This window comes from Oncorhynchus clarkii, chromosome 22 (assembly GCF_045791955.1).
Source record: "Oncorhynchus clarkii lewisi isolate Uvic-CL-2024 chromosome 22, UVic_Ocla_1.0, whole genome shotgun sequence".
In the NCBI taxonomy this organism is placed as follows: Eukaryota; Metazoa; Chordata; class Actinopteri; order Salmoniformes; family Salmonidae; genus Oncorhynchus; species Oncorhynchus clarkii.
This window is the reverse complement of record NC_092168.1, coordinates 36277609-36296042: the sequence shown is the minus strand read 5'-3', so window position 1 is coordinate 36296042 and position 18434 is coordinate 36277609. Positions and strand designations below refer to the sequence as shown.

At 42.4% G+C, this 18434-nt stretch overlaps 1 protein-coding gene across 1 annotated transcript in view; it reads right to left on the bottom strand.

The window, feature by feature from the left end:
- Window positions 1-17912, bottom strand: part of LOC139380830 (zinc finger protein GLI2-like) — a 105719-nt gene extending 87807 nt beyond the window's left edge. Inside the window, exons 1-2 of the mRNA XM_071123920.1 lie at window positions 17682-17912; window positions 17414-17473 (exon numbers count right to left, since the gene is read on the bottom strand). The gene's annotated coding sequence lies outside the window, so the exon portion shown is untranslated. The remainder of the gene's footprint in view (window positions 1-17413; window positions 17474-17681) is intronic.
- Window positions 17913-18434: the final 522 nt, after the last annotated feature.

The window sequence follows — 18434 nt, the reverse complement described above, 5'->3', positions numbered from 1 at the left end:
GATGACCCATTGTCACTAGGCACTAGCTTGCTGTCATGGTTATCAATACTGGTTTTACCCCTTTTAATGTGTCAATATGAGGGTTTCGTTGTTGACATTGTCTAATCTGACCTGTATGCACGGATTTGATTCATTGTGATTTATTGGTTGATTTATTGGTTGAATATATGTTTATTCATTATGATTTTTTTAATCGTTATTTGCCACATAAGTACAAACTCGGACAGATAACTTGACTATTTTGCTGGTTAGGACGGTTCTACTCTACACTCTTCAATGTAGTGAAACACTAAAAACAGCTCTACTGGAGTGTCATACAGTTTCCACACACTTGTTGACAGACGTGGGCACTTGGCAGTCAGAGCTTTAAATGAATGCACCATAGACTATGTTTTACACTGTTTATATTGCTGAACTCATATACAAACATTTTTTCAATGACTTGACAAACAGCACTTGCAAATAATTCTCTGTCACTATTAACATTTTAACACCACAGGCCTTTAGGTATGGCATACACAGTATTTGCAGCATGTTGGTGTTCTAGAGACCAAATAGGACATTAGCTCAACTGATTATAAAATGTCTTTCCAATAATTTGTTTATATGCTACTGTAATACATTGATTAAATATGTTCTGTTTCTCTTTTAGGTTTCCTGTGGTCCTCCAACATCTTGTGTTCTATTGGAGGTATGGCGGACCAGTGGCCATTGGTATGACCCTTCAGAGGTACTAGTCGCCTGTCGCGCTGCCCGTCCCTGTGCCAAGGTAAGCCGATTAAGAAGTGGGCAGCTAACCGGTTTAAAAGGCATCTGTTTATTTATTGTCTTGCCAAAAGCAAATAAAAGTTGTTCTCCCTCTAGTCACTGAGGCTGACAACTCGTTCATAAGACATTTCCTTTTCCGATCACAATCCAAAGCAGTAAGAAGTCTTTTATTATCTGTTTCAGCTGATTCCAACAGTTGTATGACATTGGCAACAAATTATATATATATTTTTTACAATCAAAGGCTCTTGGATCAACGAAGGTATGCCCAACCCTAGAGCACATAGTAAACCCTAAACATCAGTCTATCTGCCTTCCTAGTGACTTGACCCCTGAAGAAGAGAGAATGTCTTCTTGATAACATCATGTTTAATATGAACATCTGGCTTGCAACACATTAATAGCTGTTGTTTCCTGCTATAATTCAAGCAAAGTATTGTTTTTTTTACCACTAAAAACAAAAAGCTATGTTTAAAGTGATAAGGAAGCATTGGTCTGAAGCCGAAAACGAAAAGAAATTCACATGAGCACCACAATGTCTACTCTACCCATACTCTACCAAGGTTTTCCAGAACACAGCTTGACCTACCACAGTAGAGATAGGCTTAGATATGATGGTAGGGAGATTTAAATTTTACACTAAATTTAACATCGCCCCCACAATAATCACAAATATACATTAAGCCCTGAGTTGTATATTAAACAGACACAAGCTTGTTCTGTTAAGTCCATTATTAAAAATGTGGGGCTTGGATCTCAGGGTACTGTAGGCTCAGGTAAAGGACTAAAGAGCTAGAAAGTGTGTTGCTTGGATAGAAGTGGCCCCAACTTCACCCGCATACCCCCACAGCTCCACCATGCAGGTCTTTGGAGCCTCTCTCTGCCCCATTCCTCCCTCCCCTCCACTCACCGTCCCTGAAGACAGGGGTGTCAGGCTCTGACGGGACAGTACAGGTGTCAGGAACTGAACAGACAGATGGTGAATGAGGAGAACAAACAACAAGAGGCCATTTCTTCTTCTTCATTTCTCCTTCTTCCCTTCTTCTGGTTGGCTGGTCAGCCTAGTGCAGTGAGCGAACAGGATCGTGGCTCCCCCAGCCCCCTCCACTGACCCCCAGTCCACGTGACCACAGGCAGGGGACTCTATGGTGCTGGGTGTTGGTGGGATAATCCCCTATACAGGACTCCCAGACTCCTTTCTTGGATTTGTCCCTCTGCTGCCCCATACCCAATACCCCACTTCTCAGTGAGCGAGCCACAGTCTGGGTCCTGGGATAGTAAAAAAGCTTTTTGTGTTGTCATTCTCCGTCTCTTCTTAAGGTATTCTAGTCCTGTTTTTATCATACTGCGTTACACAACTTTATTTTTACACTGATTAAAGCCATAAACAAGTTGTATGTCTGAGTGAGACAATCAACAGGAAATAAATGGCATGTGTAAGCCTGTGTACGAGCCCATTAGAGAGTAGAGAGAAGCGTGAGGACGGAGGGATAGGAGGGTAGCAATGACTATACACAAGTGAGAGGAGACCCAGATGTTGAAGCAGTTCAGTTATACCCCATTATAAACCCTTCTTTCCCCTGGTTGGTGGTTATCTGACATTGTGCCAAATGGCACCCTATTCCCTATATAGTGCACTACTTTTGACCACAGCCTGGACTCGGTCAAAAGTGGTGCGCTACATAGGAAATTCCATATTTCTGCATGGGAAACATATGTAAACATTGGGGCGGCAGGTAGCCTAGTGGTTACGAGTGTTGGGCAAGTAACCGCAAGGTTGCTTGTTCGATTCCTTGAGCCGACAAGGATGAAAAATGTGTCGTTCTGCCCTTAAGCAAGGGAATTAACCCCCAACAACAACTGCTTCCTGGGTCTCTCAATAACAAGTCTATGCTCACTGAGTCTGTACATAGTCAAGGATTTTCTTACTTTCGGGTCAGTCACAGTGCTCAGGTAATCTGCCACTGTGTACTCTCTGTCTAGTGCAAGGTAGCATTCTAATTTGCTGTTTTTTGGTTGATTCTTTCCAATGTGGCATGTAGTTTTCGCTCTCTCTGTCTCACTAACGTTCAACATATCCCCTTTCACTAACACTGAAAGGAATGAAAACAGATATCAAAGACAGTCATCATCTATGAAGATTTGCAGGCTCCTCTTCTGCACTCCTCTTCCGCCCCTTTCTTCCTATCTCAGGATGATGATACTGATGCTGGTAAGATCTCTCTCTCTCATTCCCCGTCTCTCTCTCTTTCTCTCCTGCCTGCCCTCATGCAACCCAACCCTCTCTCTACCCTGGTGTAGTGTGATATATAGGGGTTTGACGCCCCTATTCCACCCTCAGATGTCTGGACCGGTGTTGAACCCACTTAGGTTTCAGATGTATGGTGGTCCTCAGGTGAGTTATCAACACCAACAAAATGGGGTCTACTTCATAGGGTTTTTGTGTCTTGCAAGTCAATATAAACACGGAGCTATATTGTATGCTCCAAAAAATAGAGCATACATTTTATACTAATACAATTGTTTAGAGAAAGACAGACATTATTATCTAAAAATGATGGATAATCATGAATAAATCATGAATAATGATGAGCGGTAAAAGCTACAGAGGGTCAAAGATCATACCCCCAAGACATGCTTACCTCCCCTGATAATGGTGAGAGGTTAGCAGGTCTTCAGGGTATGATCTTTGATGCTCTGTAACTTTCTCACTCATCATCATTCACCATTAATTCAGAAGTATCCGTAATCATGGTAGCATCAACATTAACATAGAAGTGTTTAGAAACATATTATATTCTTGTAAATATTTGTATGAACATAACAAGATTCAACAACTGGGACATAAACTGAACAAGTTCCACAGACATGTGACTAACAGAAATTGAATATTGTGTCCCTGAACAAAGGGGTCAAAATCAAAAGTAACAGTCCTCCTCATGGACTGCACCAGATTGGCCAGTTCTTGCTGTGAGATGTTACCACTCTCTTCCACAAAGGCACCTGCAAGTTCCCGGATATTTCTGGTAAGGGAATGTTCCTAGCCCTCACCCTCCGATGCAACAGGTCCCAGACGTGCTCAATGGGATTGAGATCCGGGCTCTTCGCTGGCCATGGCAGAACACTGACATTCCTGTCTTGCAGGAAATCACGCACAGAACGAGCAGTATGGCTTGTGGCATTGGCATGCTGGAGGGTCATGTCAGGATGAGCCTGCAGGATGAGTACCACATGATGGAGGAAGATGTCTTCCCTGCAATGCACAATGTTGAGATTGCCTGCAATGACAACAAGCTCAGTCCGATGATGCTGTGACACACCGCCCCAGACCATGACGGACCCTCCACCTCCATATCGATCCCGCTCCAGAGTACAGGCCTCCAGAGTACAGGCTCATTCCTTCGACGATAAACGCAAATCTGACCATCACCCCTGGTGAAACAAAACCGCGACTAGTCAAGGAAGAGCACTTTTTGCCAGTCCTGTCTGTTCCAGCAACGGTGGGTTTGTGTCCATAGGCGACGTTGTTGCCGGTGATGTCTGGTGAGGACCTGCCTTACAACAGGCCTATAAGTCCTCAGTCCAGCCTCTCTCAGCCTATTGCGGACAGTCTGAGCACTGATGAGGGATTGTGCGTACCTGGTGTATCTCGGGCAGTTGTTGTTGCCATCCATTACCTGTCCCACAGGTGTGATGTTCGGATGTACCGAACCTGTGCAGGTGTTGTTACACGTGGTCTGCCACTGCGAGGATGATAAGCTGTCCGTCCTGTCTCCCTGTAGTGCTGTCTTAGGCGTCTCACAGTACGGACATTGCAATTTATTGCCCTGGCCACATCTGCAGTCCTTGCAGCATGCCTAAGGCACGATCACGCAGATGAGCAGGTGTTTTTCAGAGTCAGTAGAAAGGCCTCTTTAGTGTCCTAAGTTTTCATAACTGCAAGCTGTTAGTGTCTTAACGACCATTCCACAGGTGCATGTTCATTATTAGTTTATGGTTCATTGAACAATCATGGGAAACAGTGTTTAAACCCTTTACAATGAAGATCTGTGAAGTTATTTTGATTTTTACGAATTGTCTTTGAAAGACAGGGTCCTGAAAAAGGCACTTGATTTTTTTGGTGAGATTATATATTTTTTATTTAACCTTTATTTAACTAGGCAAGTTATTACCACAACATAATCTGAAACACAATCAAAACAAACTGCAAACGCATCCAACAAGTTGGTAGTCACAAGCTTGATGTAGTCATTGCGTGCTATAAGATCAAATTTATAATTTTTTTTTATTTTAATCGATAAGAATCTTTAGGGGTGCCAATAATTTCATACCCCACTGTATATCTGTAATGAGTTTTTGTTCTTTTTCCTGTGAATATTTTACTGTATATGGCCTAACTGCAGAGTGCAGACTACGGTCTCTCTGCATGTACAGAGATCCTCCATGCACTGTTCTGATGTACTTCTTATAGTTAAGATGTTCACCTCCCCTCTACAGTCTGGCTTTCAGGAAATACATGCCCGTTTCTGTTAACTTCCAGCATTGATGTCGGAGCACTGGAATCCCTTCACCAATCACTATCCTAACTGCTGTCTGTTGGTGGCTTACAGGATCTCAAATATACAGCCTGGGTTAGGGCTATCCCGACCCCAAAAAGAGTATTGGTAGAAATGTTTAAACGTGTATTCTTCCATATATACATTAAAGAAAAACATAAAAGCAACATGTAACAAATTAAAAGATTTTACTGAGTTACAGTTCATATAAGGAAATCAGTCAATTGAAATAAATTCATTAGGCCCTAATCTATGGATTTCACATGACTGGGAATACAGATATGCATCTGTTGGTCACAGATACATTAAAAAAAGGTAGGGGCGTCGATCAGAACACCAGTCAGTATCTGGTGTGACCACCATTTTCCTCATGCAGTGCGACACATCTCCTTCACATAAAGTTGATCAGGGCGTTGATTGTGGCCTGTGGAATGTTGTCCCACTCTTCTTCAATGGCTGTGAGTAGTTGCTGAATATTGTCGGAAACTGGAACTAGAGCTCCGGCAGTCATGCGTCATGACCGCAGAAATATTCTACATGACCGTTGAGTCACGGTAATCTCCTCTTATGCACTCTGGATATGTGTTAGTAGTACCCAACTGGCTAATGATCATCAGGTCACTAATGGCCTGGTAACCAGGGCTCTATTGTCCCTCCATCAGGTCACTAATGGCCTGGTACCCAGGGCTCTATTGTTCCTCCATCAGGTCACTAATGGCCTGGTACCCAGGGCTCTATTGTCCCTCCATCAGGTCCTAATGGCCTCGTAGTCAAGGCTGTATGGTCCCTCTAACCACTCTGACATCAATGCAAACACAATCAAAAATCACATCAAACACTTATCATCAAAACAGTATGTGCTTTAAAACTCACTGTGATTGAACAATTTGAAGAAAGAAGTTCAAAAACCAGTTTAAACTGAGTGTAAAACATGATGGTTGTGGGTGTTGTTTCAAAGCCTAACACAACAAAATGGACAGTGCTTTCTACTGTGATGATTTATTCAAAACAACCATATGCATATTAGAGCTTATGGATACACACAGGCCCAATTAAGACCTCAAGCCCGAAAAAAATTAATATGAGTGTCCCTTTATAATACATTGCCTCCCGCATATTACACATGTCTAGTGATGTTCGGTAAGCTCTTTTACTTTATTGTTCCATTTTTTTGAGCGCGTTTGTTTTGTTGTTCTCCCGGTTTGGAACTATAATAAAGTGCACTTTATTTAATCATACTCTGCTCTCCTGCACCTGACTTCGCCTTCATACACATCTTGACATATTCAGAGCATTGTTGACTGCAACTGTGCTGCTGGCAACAATTTAATAACAATTTTTTTTTGACAACGTTTACTGACACCGGCCATATTCAACGGGTGTTGAGCGTCGTAAATTTGTCAGTTATTCTGAGCTCTGGCACACTCAGATGAAAGCTCTGAATTCAGAGTAGATAGCCAGAGAGAATTTACCAGCTACGTCTATCGACAGTTGTCGCAGTGACATCATAAAGATTCTATTGAAATGGTTACTTGCATAGTGGAGTCTTTTGTTTAGACATGTAGCTAGTTAGCTAAACAGTTAACCATAATCTCAACTCATAACTTTACTACCCTGCAGGTAGCTAACCAACCAGGTTCAATGTTAGCTAGCTAGCTAACATTAGGCTATAACTTGCAATGCAAATGGCTCTGAGATACAAATAATATTACTACACAGATCATACACTTAATGTTATCTAGCGAGAGAGCCAGCTAACATTAGCTAGCTAGCTAACAGTACACTTCACATAAAATGAAAACAACTTTTTGACTGAATTAGATATGTGTAATATCTGAAAATTTAGCTAGCTAGACTATCTTACCCGTTACATGGATGTAAACTTCTCCCTCTCTGTCACAAATGCCATGGTTGCCTTAGTTTGAAGATGTAATCTGGAGACAGGTGTTTTATACAACAGCCTTCTGTTTGTTCTCGTTTCGACTCCGGCTGCATATTTGCAATAAAACGCCAGAATTTTCTCCATCTCCTTAGCTATCATATTCTAATTCCACTGTGCATTCCACTGATTTCAAAACTCGGTCCTCCAGAAAGTGGAGAACAACACCTTTGCAGTATCTTTCAAAAAATACGTGTTAGAAAGGATTACCTACACATACTGACCAGCTCATGTTATAGACAGAAGTGTGCTACATGGCAGACCAATCCAAACTCATCTCTCGGCATGTCCAGCCTACCCATTATCTCAGCCAATCATGGCTAGCGGAAAGGCTACTGGCTTAAATAAATCAACTAGGCTCGTAATTGAACAATTTTATTCATATTTACAGATGGCATACAAATTTGTTATTAAGGCACATGAAAGTTCACGTTCCAGAAGGCATTTCTGACAAAAAACTTTGATTAAAAGAACGTACGTTCAAATGGCTCTCCTGTGAAGTAGTCATGTGCGACATATGCCTAGTTTCCTGAAATTAGTCAAATATGCGCACTCGTTCTGGAATGGGAAATCATCTAATATAAAATAATGGCAAGGGACTTATAAGCATATCTTGTCTGCTAAATGAACAAGCCTACAGACTCTGGAATGGCACTTAGCCAGATAACATTCTGGAATGGCACTTAGCCAGATAACATACAGTAGGCTCATATTCTGTTATCTGAAATAAATGTTTCTTCATAACATATTGTTTCTTTAGACCTTATTAAAATAAATAATGGATTTATTGTGATGGTGTATATTCAATTGATTTATTATACTTTTTTATATGTAGATGTTCCAAAAGCAGCGCATCAGTGGCTTGTATGGCTTGTATGGCTTGTATGCGTGGAGGCCTGGAGATGCTACATTTGCATGACAATAACAGGCTGACAAAATGTCATGATCGCCACAGCCCTAACTGGAACACTCTGTCGTACACGTCGATCCAGAGCATCCCAAACATGCTCAATGGGTGACATGTCTGGTGAGTATGCAGGCCATGGAAGAACTGGAAAATGTTCAGCTTCCAGGAATTGTGTACAGATCCTTGCGACATTGGACCGTGCATTATCATGCTGAAACATGAGGTTATGGTGGCGGATGAACAATGGGTCTCAGGAACTCATCATAGTCTCTCCGTGCATTCAAATTGCCATTGATAAAATGCCTATATAGCTTATGCTACGGACCATAAAATGTTGTGTGCCCGAACAAAATGTTGTCATAATATATGCACAAACTATTTCCGAACTGTTTTGTCTGGGAAGCATGTGGATGCTTTAAGACAAGGGCACATTCTAGATGGGGGAATCACTGTCTCAGAACAACATCCATCCCTGAAAACCTTTGATGCCCTGGTTTAAAAAGGGCACAGGTTAAAATATATGGTGGAACAAGAACTGGCAGCATTCATTAGTCATTTGCGTGACTCAGACGCAGGAAGGAATATCTGTTGTATGACTTGTCATATAGATAGGTGTCCTCCTGGTCAGTGAACCGAGAAAGGAAACTATTGCCCTAACATGTTCACAAAGGAAGCTTCAGTCAACTGACAGTAGACTATCTGAAATTTGAGCACTCATATTAGAGGAAGATCAGACTCTAACAGTGAAGAGGAATAGTGAAAGGTGCTACGGTATACACTGTATGCCCATTGCCCAGGCTAGGAGGGTACTACTATTACTGCCTTAACATGGATTCAAAAGCAAGGAAAGTACTACTATTACTGTCTTAACAAGTTCACAAAGGAAGCCTGAGAGAACTGGCACTTGACTATAAACCTTATTTGCTATAAGTGCACTACTTTTATCCAGAGCCAGGTCAAAAGTAGTGGAACTAAATAAGGAATAGGATGCCATTTTCGGATTTTAACTATGAAAAAAATACTTTTGAGTACACGCTGTACATTCACTGAGTAAGGTACACTAGATCCCGTGTCCTGTTCTTAGTAGCTGGGAGGCAATCAGTCAGTCACTCAGAGGCCATGTTCTTCCAATGATCCCCAGAATGAACAGATGTACACAGACGAGTCCTGTGGATGAGCTGTTCCTTTTAACACACCCTCCCCCACCACCACTCGCTGCTAGTACATGCAATATCCTGTGGTCGATCTCTTTATATAAAACAGATGTAAAGACTCAAACACAATCGCCTGAGAAATGTCATAAATGTTTTTAGGGGGTAGATCAGCTTTAATATCGCAGATAGATTGTAGCTTCCATCAATGTAATTGTCTGCATCATTTTCATTTGATACGTTACAGCCTTATTCTAAAATGTATTAAATGAAAAGAATCCTCAGCAATCTACACACAATACCCCATAATGGCAAAGTGAGAGAAATAACAGAAATACCTCATTTACATAAGTATTCAGACCCTTTGCTATGAGACTCGAAATTGAGTCCACCTGTGGTAAATTAAATTTGGACATGATTTGGAGAGGCACACACCTGTCTAAATAAGGTCCCACAGTTGACAGTGCATGTCAGAGCAAAAACCAAGCCATGGGGTCGAAGGAATTGTCCGTAGAGCTCAGAGACAGGATTGTGTCGAGGCACAGATCTGTGGAAGGGTACCAAAACAAGTTTGCAGCATTGAAGGTCACCAAGAACACAGTGGCCTCCATCATTCTTTAAATGGAAGAAGTTTGGAACCACCAAGACTCTTCCTAGAGCTGGCCACCCAGCCAAACTGAACAATCAGGGGAGAAGTTCCTAGAATTCCTCTGTGGTGATGGGAGAACCTTCCAGAAGGACAACCATCTCTGCAGCACTCCACCATTCGTGTCTTTATGGTAGAGTGGCCAGACGAAAGCCACTCCTCAGTAAAAGGCACATGACAGCCCGCTTGGAGTTTGCCAAAAGGCACATAAAGGACAGACCATGAGAAACAAGATTCTCTGGTCTGATGAAACAAAGATTGAACTCTTTGGCCTGAATACCAAGCGTCATGTCTGGAGGAAACATGGCACCATCCCTACGGTGAAGCATGGTGGTGGCAGCATCATACTGTGGGGGTGTTATTCAGCAGCAGGGACTGGGAGACTAGTCAGGATCGAGGGAAAGATGAACGGAGAAAAGTACAGAGAGACCCTTGATGAAAACCTGCCCCAGAGTGCTCAGGAACAGCAGACTGGACAACGACCCTAACAGGACAACGACCCTAAGCACACAGCAAGAAAACGCAGGAATGGCTCCGGGACAAGTCTCTGAATGTCCTTGAGTGGCCCAATTGAACATCTCTGGAGAGACCTGAAAATAGCTGTGCAGCAACGCTCCCCATACAACCTGACAGAGCTTGAGGGGCTCTGCAGAGAAGAATGGGAGAAACTCCCCAAATACAGGTGTGCCAAGCTTGTAGTGTCATACCCAAGAAGACTCAATTGCTGCCAAAGGTGGTTCAACAAAGTACTGAGTAAAGGGTCTGAATACTTATGTAAATGTAATATTTCTGTTTTTATTTGTAATAAATTAGCAAACAATTCTAAAAACCTGTTTCTGCTTTGTCATTATGGGGTATTATGTGTAGATTGATGAGGAAAAAAACGACTTAATCAATTTTAGAATAAGGCTGTAACCAACAAAATGTGGAAAAAGTCACACATACACATCCACATATATAAATGTTCTAACTGATCATTTAAATTTCTTACTATGTAATTACATAGGGGTTTGTGTGTTGGGGAGTTTTGTTATGTTATGGCCGTGCAGTAACAAGCAAATCATTGTGCTGAAAAAACGATAATTATACAAGCACTTGATCAAGTTATGTCATGTATGGTCAAAGAAGTTGCCATCTGCTCAGGAGAGGAGAACCTTCTATGGGAGAAACCCTCAGCTCAGATCAGCTGTCATTTGTGCCACATTGCAGAGTCGGCTTCATTCTTTCAGTAGCATTTGGGGCCATTTATCCTTAATGTGTTGTTACAACTCATTCTCAACAGTAACAGCTGTCAATATCCTCACCAGGCCCCTTAGGCAACAGCGGGTGGTGTGGGTGGTATGGTGTGCACATATGTGGGCATCCCTTTGAATCAAAGGCAATAATCTACAGTTGTCATTTGTTCTTCCAAGTTTATCTATTTAATGATGACACATCCACATTGATATTACAAGAGATTATCATTCTAATATAAGTGCTTTTGAAAGCAGACTTTATCTCTGATGTGTGTGTGTGTGTGTGTGTGTGTGTGTGTGTGTGTGTGTGTGTGTGTGTGTGTGTATGCCGGCAGTCTGTCAGCTGTTCCTCAGCTCGGACGCCTTGGTGACAAGGGGACAGCCCTAGCTGTTGTCTGAGGCCCTTGTGTGTGGGGGGTCAATGTCCTACCAGCTGCCACAAGCACACCAAGAGGTGCGATGACAACCTGGAAGCCACACTGAGCCAAATATACCTGGTTAAGCAATCAGCCTAGCCTGTACTTCAATTGTCAGAACATGTCTGTCTTTTACAAGCGATGATTCAGAAGCATTGACACCTAGCGACTCTTTGAGAATGATAACAAAAGGTGTAAAGACCGGCCACCCACACATGAGATGTTAGTAATAGGTACGTTAAAACCACAAGAGTTCTTAATGCTCTTTTCCAATCTGTCTCTTTTAAGGAAGTTCCATACTTTTCTCAACACTGAGGATAAGGAGCTCGGGGATACTGTTACAGTTCTGCCATGACCGCATTCATGACGATTCTACTCTGAACAACATATTTGTTGCATTATATTTGAAAAGTCTTACATGGTTCAAGTTACTGAGAGAAGACAAATGCAGCATGCATCCACATACGATCCTCGTCCCATCAGGTTCTCCCATTTAATGAGAGGATTCCAAAACAAACTACCTGAAAATGGACTGAACCCAGAACCAGAGTTCTGTTCTGAGCCGGAGAGAGGCCGACGCAATGGCGACAGGCAAGCAGCGAGCTAGTGGACATGTGGGAGTTGGTGTAGAACAGGGCTCTCCAACCCTGTTCCTGGAGAGCTACCATCCTGTAGGTTTTTAGCTCCAACCCTAATCTAGCAGCACACCTGATTCTAATAATTAGCTGGTTGATAAGCTGAATCAGGTTAGTTACAACTGGGGTTGAAAGAAAAACCTACAGGAGGGTAGCTCTCCAGGAACAGGGTTGGACAGATCCCTGGTGTAGAAGAACCAAATGTTTTCTTTGCAAGCAGCTAAATGCTTTCAATGCGCTCCCCTCGTCTCCTAGTCTAACACAGAGGAGTCTGTGGCCTGGCACAAAGTAAGGCACTTAATATTTCTCATCATATGGAATGTAATATGATTACATTCAGCCCCTATTGGGCAAGTCAGCAAGTCAACTTCGCTTTGTAGCTACGGGAGGCCTTTGGATAAATCAGAACTTACATCTGAGGCCTCTCCCCTTTCTCAAAACCCCAGTGTTGGAAGCACAAACAGAGCATGCACACACGCCACACACACTCACACACACACTGTTGAATATGCTGCGTGTTCTGCAAGCGGCCTCTCTATAGACCTGACGCTCTGCATCAGATTAAAGCCCACGGCAAACACTGGAGACAATACACCATTGTCTGGGAGTCCATGTCAGTCTTAGGAACAACCAACACAGTGAATCTGGTCATTCATTGACAATGGCGAGTAAGATAGGAGAAGACACAGTGGTGTTAATAATGATACTCTGTCTGGGCTGCTGCCAGCTGCTGTGAAAGGAAAGTTTCCGTGATGGAACCGCAGATCATCTTGTTACCCTGGCTAACCCACTATGGGAGGTGATTAGCAGTAGGATCAAGGCAACCCTCTCAGATTAACCACATGCTGATCTCAGATCTCTCCAGTGTCCGCCAGGCTTGGTGTTGGTTCAGAGCTTTAGGACGAACAAGAAGTAAGGAGAACCAGGCACATGGTTCGGCTACATTTGGCTATATATTATTACGATTTGATACTGGCACCAAGATATATATATATATATCTTGGTGCCAGTGGACTGGAAAAGCTTGACTGGTAGTGTACTAGCAACCAAACACAACCCATGTTTTTTTCTCAAGGCATTTAGCTGGTTGAGCAAAGTGGGCCGATCCAGTTGTGGTTATCTCTGTGTCAGCGCAGAGCTCTGCAGCTTAAACCCAATGGTTTATTTTAGGGTGAAGTAATGAAATAAATGTTGTGTCCCCCACTCCAACTGGCTAACTTGCTTTGACCTATAGAATCACTGCTAAAAGCCTGTGTTTGGAGAACTCTGGCCGTGGGGCTGGGTATCGTTTCAAGATGTCATGGTGTTGACACATCATATATAACACAATGTAAATTGTATACATGATTTAATCTGTTGAAGTTTCATTCCTTCCTCCCTCAGAGAACAGTGTGAAGGCAGGCTGGGACTACAGAGTTATGAAGTCCAGAGGCCCCAAAGTCGTACCCTACTCCCTATGTAGTGCACTTCTTTTGACTCGGACCATTGTTAAAACTAATGCACTATAAAGAGAATAAGGTGTCATTCCGGATACACCCCTGGAGTCCAAAGGCCCCCAAAATATCCCCACTTTGGTGCCTGTGATTGTGACTAACTGGGAGAATTTTGTTAAATAAATGGGTAGGTCTAGAGGAAATAGATCATTAGGCGTTGTTGCGTGACTTACAGAAACCTGGAAATAGTGTTTCCTCGAGAGAAACCATGTCCTCCGTAATTGTAGCCTAGCTTCTTGCTTTTTGATGATGGCGACTCACTGTGCCTCCCGCCTCCAAAGATTGATGACATCAATCATGATGTAATGTGGTTGTCAGTGATTTTACCATACAGCGCTTAAATGGCTAGTTAAAACCACATTGGACTCTCGCCTTTACTTTTACAATTACGTGTTTTTTTTACAGAGGAGGCCATACATGGTTTCCCATTTTCTTTTGATAACAGATGTAAATTCTCTCAACCTCACATTCCATGGCACTGTGTGTCTTAGTAAGGACTCGTTCTCGTGGCTGGTCCTGTGAGAGATGGAGAGGGGGGTGAGGTGGGGTCTAAGTACTCACTCCTAGGCCTAGCTGGCCCTGTGAGAGATGGAGTGGGGAATGAGAGGGGACAAGGCCAGGCAGGGCAGGTTGCTACTCTCCTTCTTCCAGACCGGATATGATGTGATCCTATTTAACCCCAGACACTTGAAAGAGAATGAGCCAGATGCCTCGAGGGTATGGTATAACAGACACTAAAAAGCCTTGATTGTGTCCACATCCCAAGCCAATGCAGAGAGGAACTCAAAGAGGGACCCTGAAAACAAATGAATGTAGCTTCTCTGCCGACTGCCGTCACTTCACTGGTCCCTGTGTTTTCCCCTTCCCTCCACCTTACCCCTCATCTCAAGTACAGCCTCGCTGTAAGAAGAGTGCGCCGTGGCAGACTAGAATAGTTCAACACATAGATGTCTTTTTACAGCTCCCTAAATGGCCATTAAATGCCCATCAATTGAGCTCCAGACATGAGTGTACTTCAGCCACCCTCCACCCCCACACAGCTCCCCCCGGCCTGGGCTGAAGGAAAGCTGCAAGGTCCTGCTAGACACCCAGTATTGTCCAACACTCTCAAAGTGGTGTCTCCGACGGGTCTAGAATGATAATGCTCTTTTCCCTCGATGGCAACCACTCGTTGTACACAACGTCAGAGGTGTACGTCATCTTGTAGGGAAACAGTGTTGGGCTCAACAACGTGTTGCAAAACATACAGCAGGCTTAACAACACTGGTGGGAAGGTGGCATGTTCATTTTCTTTTACAGCAATGGAAATATGAAAATATAGTTTAAATGCACTGTAGGGCATTTTGGATATGATTCAACCATCAACGATTTGCCTATATTAAAACGGTGTGGTTTGTAATCATAATGGCCTAATATAACCACGTAATACGGCCATCAGAACAGAAACATAATTGTGGGAAAGCAGCCGTTCTGGGAAACATGTAAACTATAGAGATACAGCAGCTGTAGTTCTTTCTTTTACATCAAGTAGATTTCTAAACACAACAACTTTCTCAACTGTATACCCGCAACATTGGCTTTTCTCCTGGTAGAATCTCTGAGCAGTTTAAGGGGACAGAGCTTAAAGGGACTGCAATCTAGGAATGCCATGCTGTAGTAAATGGCTTTATCAGAACAGTATATTATCTTAGCTCACTGAGGTGTGAGAGGAGAGAGAGAAAGAGAGAGAGACAAGAAAACCCTGTTCTTTTCAAAAAAATGTTGTCCTCTCTATAGGGGGAGGTCTGTCCTCTTCCTGTCCTTCTCAGAGTCATTCAAACTGACCCTCCTGCATACTAGACCTCATCAGAATGTGGTTTTTTAAGTCCCCCCCACCTCTCCTCCTTTCCCTTTTCCAGTATTCGGTTCATTACATTTCTGCAGACTTCCAGAGAAGAAAAACGGCAGATCAATAAAGTAGGGAGAGCTGTGGAGGGACATGTGAAAGAGAGAAACAGAGGGCAAGGGGAACATAGAAAAGAGAGAGAGGCTGGCTCTGGCTTGGGAGATGAAAGTGACATCGCCACCATGGGTTTCAGAGCCTAGAGAAAAGAACCCCAAGCAGAGCTTGAATAGGCTGAATAGCCCCATCATTTCTTTACATTCTTTCACTCTCCCCAGGCCTGACTGCTGGAACTCTTCATTGAGCACAATGGCAAATGCACTAAAACTTTTTTCTTATGCTAATGTTCCCGCAACTGCATGGGCATCAACGCATTAAATTAAAATCACACTCATGGTGGACACACAGACATGTATCCACCATGCGCAACACAGAAATGCATACCACCACGGATGCTTTTTTTGCAAGAGTCAGAGCTTTTTCCTTGAGCATTTGTCTATTCTTACTTTTCATTTTCTTTCTTTTCACTCTTTTCTTTTCACTTTATTCTCTAGAGAACATACTATTGTTCCTTTGTAAAATCCTGCAGTTTTAACATTCTTCAGTAAGCCCATGGCATCAAATAACTTGAACCAGTCCTTTCATCAGTTTTACATTTGACTTGATGAATATCACCGATTTAAGGAATTCATTTGACACTTAAAACTATATCCTTTGAATTGATATACAATCCTAAAACCATGTCGATTATTTTTTATTTGTGGTTCTATAACTGATCTGAGACCAAAACGAGGATGAAAATGGTGTCGATATTATTAGTTCAGGCGTGAGCCTAGGGATTATTAACACACACTCTAGATGGGTGGAAGCCAACAGTAAATACAGCTGTTTTTACCTGCACAAAAGCGTCAAGTGTTTGTTGATTACTCAGGCTACAGTGCAAACAGGCGAACAACTGAGAATTTTTCAACAATAAGTAAACAACTCCTACTGACATAGGAGATTCAAGGAGGTGCCCTTAATTCCACAGCATGTGAAGCACTTCAAACATTTATTGCACGTTTTTAAATGAGAGGGATCTTGAAATAATCAGTACATGGAGTGAAGTGAGTGCACACTTGAGCACCAATCACTTTCTTTTACGTCAACTTGTAGCCACTGTGTATAGGCCTACAGCCAGTCTGCCACAAACGTTAGTGTGAAAAGCACAATTAAATTGGAATGTAGCCTATGAAATGTGTCAATCTGAAACAACTCAAAATGATGATAGACAAGACAACAACTTTTGGGAACACATGTCCCTAAACCTTCTATAGAAGTTAAAACTTCCAGAAATATGCACAAAATGTATTGCAAAATAAAAGTTACTGTTTACATCGAACTTTGCACACATTTTTAGGATCATATTTAAAGATGCAGTGTATCACGATAGGTCTAGGCTACTACTCTGCTGGGCATTTGGAAGTCAGTAGAAGGGTTGACGCCGCGGCTTTCGGATCACATCTCTTCGCATATGGATCAAGTTGCAAGACAGAATGTTTTGGATTCCAATGTCAGTTAAGTTCAAAGTGCAAATGTGATGTGGAGTTACCCAAACCCCATCTGTCCTTGACACGCAAGATGATTCAATGTGACTGCAGGATAGTGGTTTACATTTAAACAGATATAGCTTGTCTATTGCATTCAGCATCAAGAGGTTTCAAATAAGAAATTAATTATTTGTTTTAAAATGTCTCCAAGCTTGTCATCTAGGCTAGTCTACACCACAACAAAAACTTTCCTTACCTTGAATAGTTTCTCTTTAGACCCCGATGCTGTTTTTTTTTCTCACTTTGTCCGACGACTCTGCAAGTATTTCGAGAATTAGGCTTAAGTGTACTTTTTCAATGAAAACAGCCGAGGCCGGCTATGTACTTTAAGAAAAGTTTGAAAGTCTATTCAAAGTTCGGAACACGGCATCCCTCGGATAACTCATTTAACACGGAGGAGCGCAATTACTCGCATCTAACTTTTACAATCCATCATCTTCAAGCGGTAACGTTTTCTCACTCACCTTTGAGTTTTTACATAAGAAAGCGCATGACATGTTTTCGCCAGAATACGTGGCTGTAAATGTAAACTAAAACTAGATTTTAATCGACAGTTGTTCTAGACATGCGGTGGTGAGATCTTCAAGCTGATCTGTTTTCAATCCGATCCCCTCTTTCTCTCCCCCTCTCTACCCTCCACCTCCTCCGTGCTCCCTGTTGAGTTGAGCCATTTGCTGCTCCAGATGGGCCGGACTAACTCAATCCAGCAGTTGGACTCAGGTACAAGTTAGATAAAGTTGAATTATTGTTCGATTTCACAAACTTCAGGCAGGAACGTTACTGGGAGATAATTTTGTCAGATACACATGGGCTATTCAATTGAGAATAGGAGCATCATTGCAACTGACTAGGAAATCACCCAACTGACCCCCCCCCCCCCCCCCCTCATATAAACGTATTTTATCTTCTTCCCCGTCTCCATTTGTCTTGGCATATCCTTACAGCAGCAACACTGATTAAATCAATTTGGAGACAAGCCTTCCACATTGCCTACACAAAGCACATCATCAGGCATACTTTCCGCCATTATCAACAGTGCCTGGTACTAGCAAGTTACAGGATATGTCTTTAACACTTGAAATGCGGATGTGGGTATATATATATATATATATATATATATATATATATATATATATATATATATATATATATATATATATATATATATATATATATCAGGCCTTTCTGATTAATGTGTCTGAGCAACATGATGTCTG